Source organism: Nansenia antarctica (genome assembly GCF_963989245.1).
Source record: "Nansenia antarctica genome assembly, chromosome: 18".
Classification (NCBI taxonomy): Eukaryota; Metazoa; Chordata; class Actinopteri; order Argentiniformes; family Microstomatidae; genus Nansenia; species Nansenia antarctica.
Genome location: NC_137691.1, coordinates 14,582,277 through 14,592,613, shown reverse-complemented (window position 1 = coordinate 14,592,613; position 10,337 = coordinate 14,582,277). Strand labels below are relative to the sequence as shown.

General features: G+C 47.7%; 1 long non-coding RNA gene across 1 annotated transcript; it reads left to right on the top strand.

Annotated features, from left to right (window-relative positions):
• Window positions 1–745: 745 nt before the first annotated feature.
• On the top strand, window positions 746–9,757 carry LOC308173616. Its single transcript, XR_013937902.1, has 4 exons — window positions 746–817; window positions 4,887–4,962; window positions 5,880–6,009; window positions 9,088–9,757. It is a non-coding gene; the product is annotated as an uncharacterized lncRNA (long non-coding RNA).
• Window positions 9,758–10,337: the final 580 nt, after the last annotated feature.

Genomic DNA, 10,337 nt, shown 5'->3' with positions numbered 1-10,337 from the left:
AGTGTTTAGTAAATTATACACTTACAAATAACAAATAAACATTTATTGTTCCCTATCATATCATCTCTGTACTGATTTAGAAAGGAATCCCATGCCGTCTCATCCCAGATATTACATATAGAAACAAATGAATAAAGGTTAAATACAATATGACTATATGACTATCATCACACCATTCTGAACCAGAGCTAGAGTTATTTATCAATGATTAATACACCAATAAAACACCAGCTGTCTGTAAATGAAGCTGTGTGTAACCACCAGCAAATGACTAGGCCTAGAACACAATGAATGAATCAACATCTCCAGTAACTCCTCTGTGCAGAGCATCTATCTACAGTACAGTATATTAACTATTTCAGTATTTTTCAATACTTTCCACCACTTGTATTTCTTAAGACTTTTGCTATGTTATGAAGGACATATCCATGAAACTAGGACAGTTGATATGTTATGAAGGACATATCCGTGAAACTAGGACAGTTGATATGTTATGAAGGACATATCCATGAGACTAGAACAGTTGATATGTTATGAAGGACATTTCCATGAGACTAGGACAGTTGATATGTTATGAAGGACATATCCATGAGACTAGGACAGTTGATATGTTATGAAGGACATATCCATGAGACTAGGACAGTTGATATGTTATGAAGGACATATCCATGAGGTCATATTGTATAATGTCTGTACTATGGTTGTTAGACAAACTGCGCCCTCTAGTGGTCGATATGATGTTTAGAGTTCCTCCTGAAACCTGCACAGCCTCGCTTTAACGGATGTTAAAACGCGGAACAGTTGCACCAAAGTTGTGGTAAGTAGACTACTGTCCGCTACTGTCTGTTACTTGCACCATAAGTGAGACATGTTGGGATGTTGTGTAATACAACGATCAGTTACTAAACTGTGATATTGTTACTACATGCTGCGAACTGTCTTATATGCAACACAGTATGACAGTATCTGACATGTGGACGAGGCAGCTTCTTCTCTGGACTTTGAGCCTCTGCAAACTTTGACACCAACCAAGTGAACTCCGTTAGATCTCCGTCCAGCTCATTTGGAGTAAACAGACAGTAACATGTGGGTCACTTTAGAACTAGACTGAACTAATTGAAGATAAACATAGTAAGGCTACAGTCTTAGTTGTCTTGTTTAAAGAAGCTGTCAGACTAGATCATCTATAGTTTGGTGTGTCTCTGTCTGTGTGTCTGTGTCTGTGTGTCTGTGTCCTGACATCCTGTGTATGTAACAGGACATCTCCCGTTTGCTCTATCCCTATCTAATTCCAGACTCTATCAGTCTATCCCCTATCCTCTATCCTCTATCCTCTATCCTCTATCCTCTATCCCCTATCCTCTATCCTCTATCCTCTATCCTCTATCCTCTATCCTCTATCCTTTATCCTCTATCCTCTATCCTCTATCCTCTATCCTCTATCCTCTATCCTCTATCCTCTATCCTCTATCCTCTATCCCCTATCCTCTATCCTCTATCCCCTATCCTCTATCCTCTATCCTCTATCCTCTATCCCCTATCCCCTATCCTCTATCCTCTATCCTCTATCCTCTATCCCCTATCCTCTATCCTCTATCCTCTATCCTCTATCCCCTATCCTCTATCCTCTATCCTCTATCCCCTATCCCCTATCCCCTATCCCCTATCCCCTATCCTCTATCCTCTATCCCCTATCCTCTATCCTCTATCCTCTATCCTCTATCCCCTATCCTCTATCCTCTATCCTCTATCCCCTATCCTCTATCCTCTATCCCCTATCCTCTATCCTCTATCCTCTATCCCCTATCCCCTATCCTCTATCCCCTATCCTCTATCCCCTATCCCCTATCCTCTATCCTCTATCCTCTATCCTCTATCCTCTATCCCCTATCCTCTATCCTCTATCCCCTATCCTCTATTCTCTATCCCCTATCCTCTATCCTCTATCCTCTATCCCCTATCCCCTATCCTCTATCCTCTATCCTCTATCCCCTATCCCCTATCCTCTATCCCCTATCCCCTATCCTCTATCCCCTATCCTCTATCCTCTATCCTCTATCCTCTATCCTCTATCCCCTATCCTCTATCCTCTATCCCCTATCCTCTATCCTCTATCCTCTATCCTCTATCCTCTATCCTCTATCCTCTATCCTCTATCCCCTATCCTCTATCCTCTATCCTCTATCCCCTATCCTCTATCCTCTATCCTCTATCCTCTATCCTCTATCCCCTATCCTCTATCCTCTATCCCCTATCCTCTATCCTCTATCCTCTATCCCCTATCCTCTATCCTCTATCCTCTATCCTCTATCCTCTATCCTCTATCCTCTATCCTCTATCCCCTATCCTCTATCCTCTATCCTCTATCCTCTATCCTCTATCCTCTATCCTCTATCCCCTATCCCCTATCCTCTATCCTCTATCCTCTATCCCCTATCCCCTATCCTCTATCCTCTATCCCCTATCCTCTATCCTCTATCCTCTATCCTCTATCCTCTATCCTCTATCCTCTATCCTCTATCCCCTATCCTCTATCCCCTATCCCCTATCCTCTATCCTCTATCCTCTATCCTCTATCCTCTATCCTCTATCCTCTATCCTCTATCCTCTATCCCCTATCCCCTATCCTCTATCCTCTATCCTCTATCCCCTATCCTCTATCCTCTATCCTCTATCCCCTATCCTCTATCCTCTATCCCCTATCCCCTATCCTCTATCCTCTATCCCCTATCCTCTATCCTCTATCCTCTATCCTCTATCCTCTATCCTCTATCCTCTATCCTCTATCCTCTATCCTCTATCCTCTATCCTCTATCCCCTATCCTCTATCCTCTATCCCCTATCCTCTATCCTCTATCCCCTATCCTCTATCCTCTATCCTCTATCCCCTATCCCCTATCCTCTATCCTCTATCCTCTATCCCCTATCCCCTATCCTCTATCCCCTATCCCCTATCCTCTATCCCCTATCCCCTATCCTCTATCCTCTATCCTCTATCCTCTATCCTCTATCCCCTATCCTCTATCCTCTATCCCCTATCCTCTATCCTCTATCCTCTATCCTCTATCCTCTATCCTCTATCCTCTATCCTCTATCCTCTATCCCCTATCCTCTATCCTCTATCCTCTATCCCCTATCCTCTATCCTCTATCCTCTATCCTCTATCCTCTATCCCCTATCCTCTATCCTCTATCCCCTATCCTCTATCCTCTATCCTCTATCCCCTATCCTCTATCCTCTATCCTCTATCCCCTATCCTCTATCCTCTATCCTCTATCCTCTATCCTCTATCCTCTATCCTCTATCCCCTATCCTCTATCCTCTATCCTCTATCCTCTATCCTCTATCCTCTATCCTCTATCCTCTATCCCCTATCCCCTATCCTCTATCCTCTATCCTCTATCCCCTATCCCCTATCCTCTATCCTCTATCCCCTATCCTCTATCCTCTATCCTCTATCCTCTATCCTCTATCCTCTATCCTCTATCCTCTATCCTCTATCCCCTATCCCCTATCCTCTATCCTCTATCCTCTATCCTCTATCCTCTATCCCCTATCCTCTATCCCCTATCCCCTATCCCCTATCCCCTATCCTCTATCCTCTATCCTCTATCCTCTATCCCCTATCCCCTATCCTCTATCCTCTATCCTCTATCCTCTATCCTCTATCCTCTATCCTCTATCCCCTATCCCCTATCCCCTATCCTCTATCCTCTATCCTCTATCCCCTATCCTCTATCCTCTATCCTCTATCCTCTATCCTCTATCCTCTATCCTCTATCCTCTATCCCCTATCCCCTATCCTCTATCCTCTATCCTCTATCCTCTATCCTCTATCCTCTATCCTCTATCCCCTATCCCCTATCCTCTATCCTCTATCCCCTATCCCCTATCCCCTATCCTCTATCCTCTATCCTCTATCCTCTATCCTCTATCCTCTATCCTCTATCCTCTATCCTCTATCCTCTATCCCCTATCCTCTATCCTCTATCCTCTATCCCCTATCCTCTATCCTCTATCCTCTATCCCCTATCCTCTATCCTCTATCCTCTATCCCCTATCCCCTATCCTCTATCCCCTATCCTCTATCCTCTATCCCCTATCCTCTATCCTCTATCCTCTATCCTCTATCCTCTATCCTCTATCCCCTATCCTCTATCCCCTATCCCCTACCTAACCCCTACCCCCTAACCCTCATCCTCTCTTCCTGCTGCATTTACATTGTAGGCATTTAGCAGACGTCTTATTCCAAAGCAATTTACAATCGATACATTCAACTAAGCAAGTGAATCAACAGTTCACCAGTCGTAGCAGGAAGAGTAATCTAGCTCAGGCCAGGGGCCACTGGCAGTCAACGTGATAGAAGAAGAAAGAAATGTATATATATAGAATCACTGTTTCACCATCAACTGTCGTTTTAGAAAAGGTTGAAATGTGAAACTCTTGGTGTTGGATGTTCTGTTTGCTCACGCTCTTCACAGATACAACCTTGGTACTGAGTGACTGAACTCTGCATCTGATGAACAAAGCTTCTTTTGACCAGTTAAATTACATTTTAAACATGAAACAGCGGTTATGTAATTGAATTGTTTCTGTGGCGTTTGCAGTGTTCAGTGGTGACGCTGCTGTGGTGTGTGAGGCTCAGACCAGGGCTTTGTGTTACAGGGACGCACTAACTCTAACCCTCCTTCAGCTCTTCTGTTTGTGTTGTCATGATTTACAAATAACGCCGTCTTGTTCTCCTCTCCCCTCCCCTCATCTCTCCCCTCCTCCCCTCCTCTCCCCCCCCCCTCCTCCCTCCCCTCCTCCCCCCCCTCCCCTCCTCTCACCCCCCCTCCCCTCTTCTCTCTCCCCTCCCTCCCCCCCCCCCCCTCCTCTCCTCTCAGTGGATCAAACTGGGGGCGAACATCTCCAACTTCACCGCCACCCCCAGCTCCGTCCTGTTCCACGTGGGCCATGCAGGTGAGTCATGTGACTGCAGGAGAGTGAGTCATGTGACTGCAGGGCATGTGACTGCAGCGGTGTTACAGTTGGTATTTTAGTCTTTAGACGAAGACGGAAGTTTGTTTTAGTCACATTGAGTCATTTATATCCTTCTTAGTTCTGAGCATCGACAGAAAACTTGACTAAAATGTTTTTTTTTGTAGACTAAAACGACACTAAAATGTTTTCAGTGAGCTGACCCCTCACCAGGTTGGTAGGGGGGGGAGAGACACTGTGTTTCAGCCATGCTGGTTCTGATGTACGTGTACTGTGTTTCAGCCATGCTGGTTCTGATGTACGTGTACTGTGTTTCAGCCATGCTGGTTCTGATGTACGTGTACTGTGTTTCAGCCATGCTGGTTCTGATGTACGTGTACTGTGTTTCAGCCATGCTGGTTCTGATGTACGTGTACTGTGTTTCAGCCATGCTGGTTCTGATGTACGTGTACTGTGTTTCAGCCATGCTGGTTCTGATGTACGTGTACTGTGTTTCAGCCATGCTGGTTCTGATGTACGTGTACTGTGTTTCAGCCATGCTGGTTCTGATGTACGTGTACTGTGTTTCAGCCATGCTGGTTCTGATGTACGTGTACTGTGTTTCAGCCATGCTGGTTCTGATGTACGTGTACTGTGTTTCAGCCATGCTGGTTCTGATGTACGTGTACTGTGTTTCAGCCATGCTGGTTCTGATGTACGTGTACTGTGTTTCAGCCATGCTGGTTCTGATGTACTGTACGTGTACTGTGTTTCAGCCATGCTGGTTCTGATGTACGTGTACTGTGTTTCAGCCATGCTGGTTCTGATGTACGTGTACTGTGTTTCAGCCATGCTGGTTCTGATGTACGTGTACTGTGTTTCAGCCATGCTGGTTCTGATGTACGTGTACTGTGTTTCAGCCATGCTGGTTCTGATGTACGTGTACTGGACCCACCTGAACATGTTCCAGACGCTGAAGTACCTGGCCGTCATCGGCAGCCTCACCTTCCTGGCTGGCAACCGCATGCTGGCCCAGAAAGCAGTGAAGAGGTACCTCTCTCACCCCCCTCCTCTCCTCTCTCCTCTCTCCCCCTCCTCTCCCCCTTCCTCTCCTCTCTCCCCTCTCCTCCCCTCTCTCCCCTCTCCTCTCTCTCCCCCCTCCTCTCCTCTCTCCCTCTCCTCTCTCCCCTCTCCTCTCTCCTCCCCTCTCTCCCCTCCTCTCCTCTCTCCCTCTCCTCTCTCACCCCCTCTCCTCTCTCCCCCTCCTCTCTCCCCCCCTCTCCTCTCTCCCCCTCCTCTCCCCCCTCCTCTCCTCTCCCCCCCTCTCCTCTCTCCCCCTCCTCTCCCCCCTCCTCTCCTCTCTCCCCCTCCTCTCCCCCCTCCTCTCCTCTCTCCTCCTCTCCTCTCTCCTCCTCTCCTCTCTCCCCCTCCTCTCTCCCCCCCTCTCCTCTCTCCCCCCCTCTCCTCTCTCCCCCTCCTCTCTCCCCTCCTCTCTCCTCTCCCCTCCTCTCTCCCCCTCCCCTCCTCTCCTCTCTCCTCTCCCATCCTCTCCTCTCTCCTCTCCCATCCTCTCCTCTCATCTCCTCCTCTCTCATCTCCTCTCCTCTCCTTTCTCCTCCTCCCCTCCTCTCTTGCTCTCCCCCTCCCCCCCCCCCTCGGTTCAGCTCCCAGAGAGCATGAACGGACAGATCTTCTCTAGAGGCTCTCCACCCCCCCCACCCTCGACCCCCCCAAAGTTTCGGCCCTTTCAGATGAGAATGACTCTGTGGCTCTGTGGGGGGCGGGGGCGGGGGCCTCTTGGCTGTGGCTGACTGGCGTGCGTCACGGCCCCCTCAGAGTCTGTGTAAGTGCCCCCCCACCCCTCTCCTCCTCCTCCACATCAGCCCTTTAGTTTGTCCCAAGAGGTCGAGGCTGCAGAGGAGTGGAGCCTCTTGCCTGCTGGGACCGCGAGGGGGGGCTTGCCAGTGACGACCGTGTGTGTGTGTGTGTGTGTGTGAGGGGGGGGGGGGGTGAACCACGTGGGCGAGTCCCTCTGTCCATTAACATGTAGTGCTCTCGACAGGCCACAGAGACCAGGGTTAGGGTCATCACAGAGACCAGGGTTAGGGTCTCCAACTGTCTCTGGCTGAAGATGTCCAGCTGGGAAACGCTCTGCTTTACTCTGCATCTACCCTCCTCCTTCCTCTCCTCCTCCTCTCCTTCCTCTCCTTCCTCTCCTCCTCCTCTCCTCCCTCTCCTTCCTCTCCTCCTCCTCTCCTTCCTCTCCTCCTCCTCTCCTCCCTCTCCTCCCTCTCCTTCCTCTCCTCCTCCTCTCCTCCCTCTCCTCCCTCTCCTCCCATTCCTCCCTCTCCTTCCTCTCCTTCCTCTCCTCCTCCTCCTCTCCTCTTCCTCTCCTCCTCCTCTCCCTCCTCTGTCTCCTCATGTTCTGTTCTTTCACCACAGGGGCTAACGGACCTCCTGGTCATCGTGCTGTGGTATCACAGCAGCAGCTGATCTCTTTCCAGTTATTACATGTGTTATAACTAGTTATATGTTATCGGGGTTTCTGCTTGCCTGTATTGCTTTTCTTCTTCTCTAGCTGCTCTACTCCTTCAGTGTCTCCTTAACCCTTCTCTCTCTCTCTCTCTCTGTCTCTCTGTCTCTCTCTCTCTCTCTCTCTCTCTGTCTCTCTCTCTCTCTCTCCGCCCGGCTGTCTGTTTCTCTCTCTCTCTCTCTCTCCGCCCGGCTGTCTCTCTCTCTCTCTGTCTCTCTCTCTCCCTCCCTCTCTCCCTCCCCCCCTCTGTAGGATTGCAGCAGAGCAGAGTAGTAGGTTGGCCAAGTATAGGAGCCTGCGGTAGAGGTCATGTTAACACGCAGCCTTCCTGTCTTCCAGGCTGAAGTAAGGGTCTCCTATGGGCCACTGCATCCCTACTGGCCTGCAGAGAGAGAGAGAGAGAGAGAGAGAGTGTGTGTGTGTGCCTGTGCCTGTGTGTGTGTGTGTGTGTGTGTGTGTGAGTGCTTGCCTGTGTGTGTGCCTGTGTGTGTGCGAGTGTGTGTGTGTGTGTGTGTGTGTGTTTGCGTGTGTGCTTGCCTGTGTGTGTGTGTGCCCCTACGTTCACCTGTTTTTTGAAGACTCCTGGCTGGCTCGCCTCTCCCTCATCCCACCACCACCTCACCTTTCTCCCCTGCCCATGTCGTGTTACCCATAATGCCCTGCCCTGCCACCCCATAATAGTTCTAACTCCCTCAGACAGACCTGGATGTTGGTTAGGCTCCACCATGCCACGGCACCTGGTCTGCATTCTCCTCCGTGTCGACAGATGTCATGATCATCGTCATTGTTGTGCTGTTGTGTTGTGTTGCGTTGCGTTGCGTTGTGTTGCGTTGCGGAGGAGGTGTGTGTCGGCTGCTGCATCTGTGTGTTCCTAAGAACTGCATGAACAACATCCTCACTGTTCAACTCGGGTGTTCACATGTGTCCAAGGCGTGTGGCCGACTGGCTGTGTGATGTACCTAACAGGCTTATGGTCTATGAGGTGATGTGTGACACGTTCTGATGCTTTGGTCCTCATGTCGGGATCTAATGTAAGGATCTGACTTTTGTTTAGAAAAACGTGAATACATTTCCACGTTGTTGAAAATCAACGACACATCGCTAGTCAACTAACACAGCTTGTTTTGTGAGCCTGCTAACAATGTAAAGTAGTGTTGTAGTTAACTAGGTAACAATGTAAAGTAGTGTTGTAGTTAACTAGGTAACAATGTAAAGTAGTGTTGTAGTTAACTAGGTAACAATGTAAAGTAGTGTTGTAGTTAACTAGGTAACAATGTAAAGTAGTGTTCTAGTTAACTAGATAACAATGTAAAGTAGTATTCTAGTTAACTAGGTAACAATGTAAAGTAGTGTTGTAGTTAACTAGGCAGCAGTGGGGATTACTCACCCAATCCATTGCGTTGTTGCAGTATTTTGGCTCGACTAGCGAGTTTGTGTTGTGATTCTCAACAACGTTGAAACGTAGTTCCGTGTTTCAAACGAAAAGTCAGAACGTTTTTGATCGGTTGCCGACATGCGGACCAAAATGATCAGGCTGTGTCACGTTTGTTGAAAACGGTGCAGCTTATTAATGGATGTGGTGTTTTCTCTTTCAGACTGGAGAGTAAATGATGACGGAACATTTGAGAATACTGAAGATACTTCACTTTTTGTTTTTTGTTTTTTCAAGGAATCATTTAGAAAGGACACATACACACAAAAGAAAAATCAGACTGTCAAAAACGGCATGATATTCCATGACTCCAATTGACAATTTAAAAAGCAGTTTGACGTTTTTGTTCGTTCCACTTGAAAGTAAATGTAATATTCTGTGTCTTATAGAGTGCGAGTGGACAGACACTCAGGCACTGCTGTTCTACTGAGGCTGGAAAGCTAACCATCCTTGCACTTCATTCTCCTTGACTTTAGGCCTACTGTCTTTTTTTGTTGTTTTTGTTTTGTTTCCTGATGAAATTTGGATGGATATTTTTTTTTTGTACATTCCTGTTTCCCCCCAATGAGATGAGCATCTTACTGTTGTTTGCTGTGTCAGATGTGAGCCGTAGGTTTGACGCCTCGCTACTCTGTTGGAAAATCATTGGCTTCCCTCCCAGTGGCTCACTGCCATGTTCTTCACCAGTAACCATGTCAGTGGATGACGTGTAAGAAGCTTGTCTGCTCTCTGAATGACGTGTAGAGGATGGGCGTTGAGCCCGTTCTACAATAACAAAGCTTCCCCAGAAAAAAAGAAAAGCGAATGTTTTTGTAATGAAAGGAAATAAAGAAATGAGGATTAATTGATGCTTTCTGTTTTGATTTTCTTACGAGGGAAAATACAACCGTTATCCAAATGTAAATCCGCCTCGTCATCTTCAGACAAAGCCATTGAACTTTCTGTGTTTTTTTTTTTTTACAACGTGTTTGATGAAGGAAGCTGATTGAAAACTCAATGGTATCAAATGTCTTTATTGTGGGAACAGCAGCGCACAGTTGCGGTACATACCCCCCCCCAAAATTTCGTTGTTGTATTCATTCATTCATGCATTCATTCACATGTTAAGTCTGAGCAGCTGAACTGAGCGACGTTGGTGTTCTTAGGGTCAGGGGTCAGGGTCAGGGGTTAGGGTTACATGACGCGACTCTGCCGGGAGAAGGTGAGGTCCTGTCTGAGGTCGTGTCTGTACGCGGTCCCGTAGAAGTCCGACCGGCGCTTCACGTAGCTCCCGCTGTCCTTCCTGTGAACGAGCGAAACATAATGGCTGTGTTCGGAATGGTATACTATATATATACTGCAGTGAGTATATACTGCATACTGCATACTCAATGAGTATATACTGCATACTAGCATACTCAGTGAGTATATACT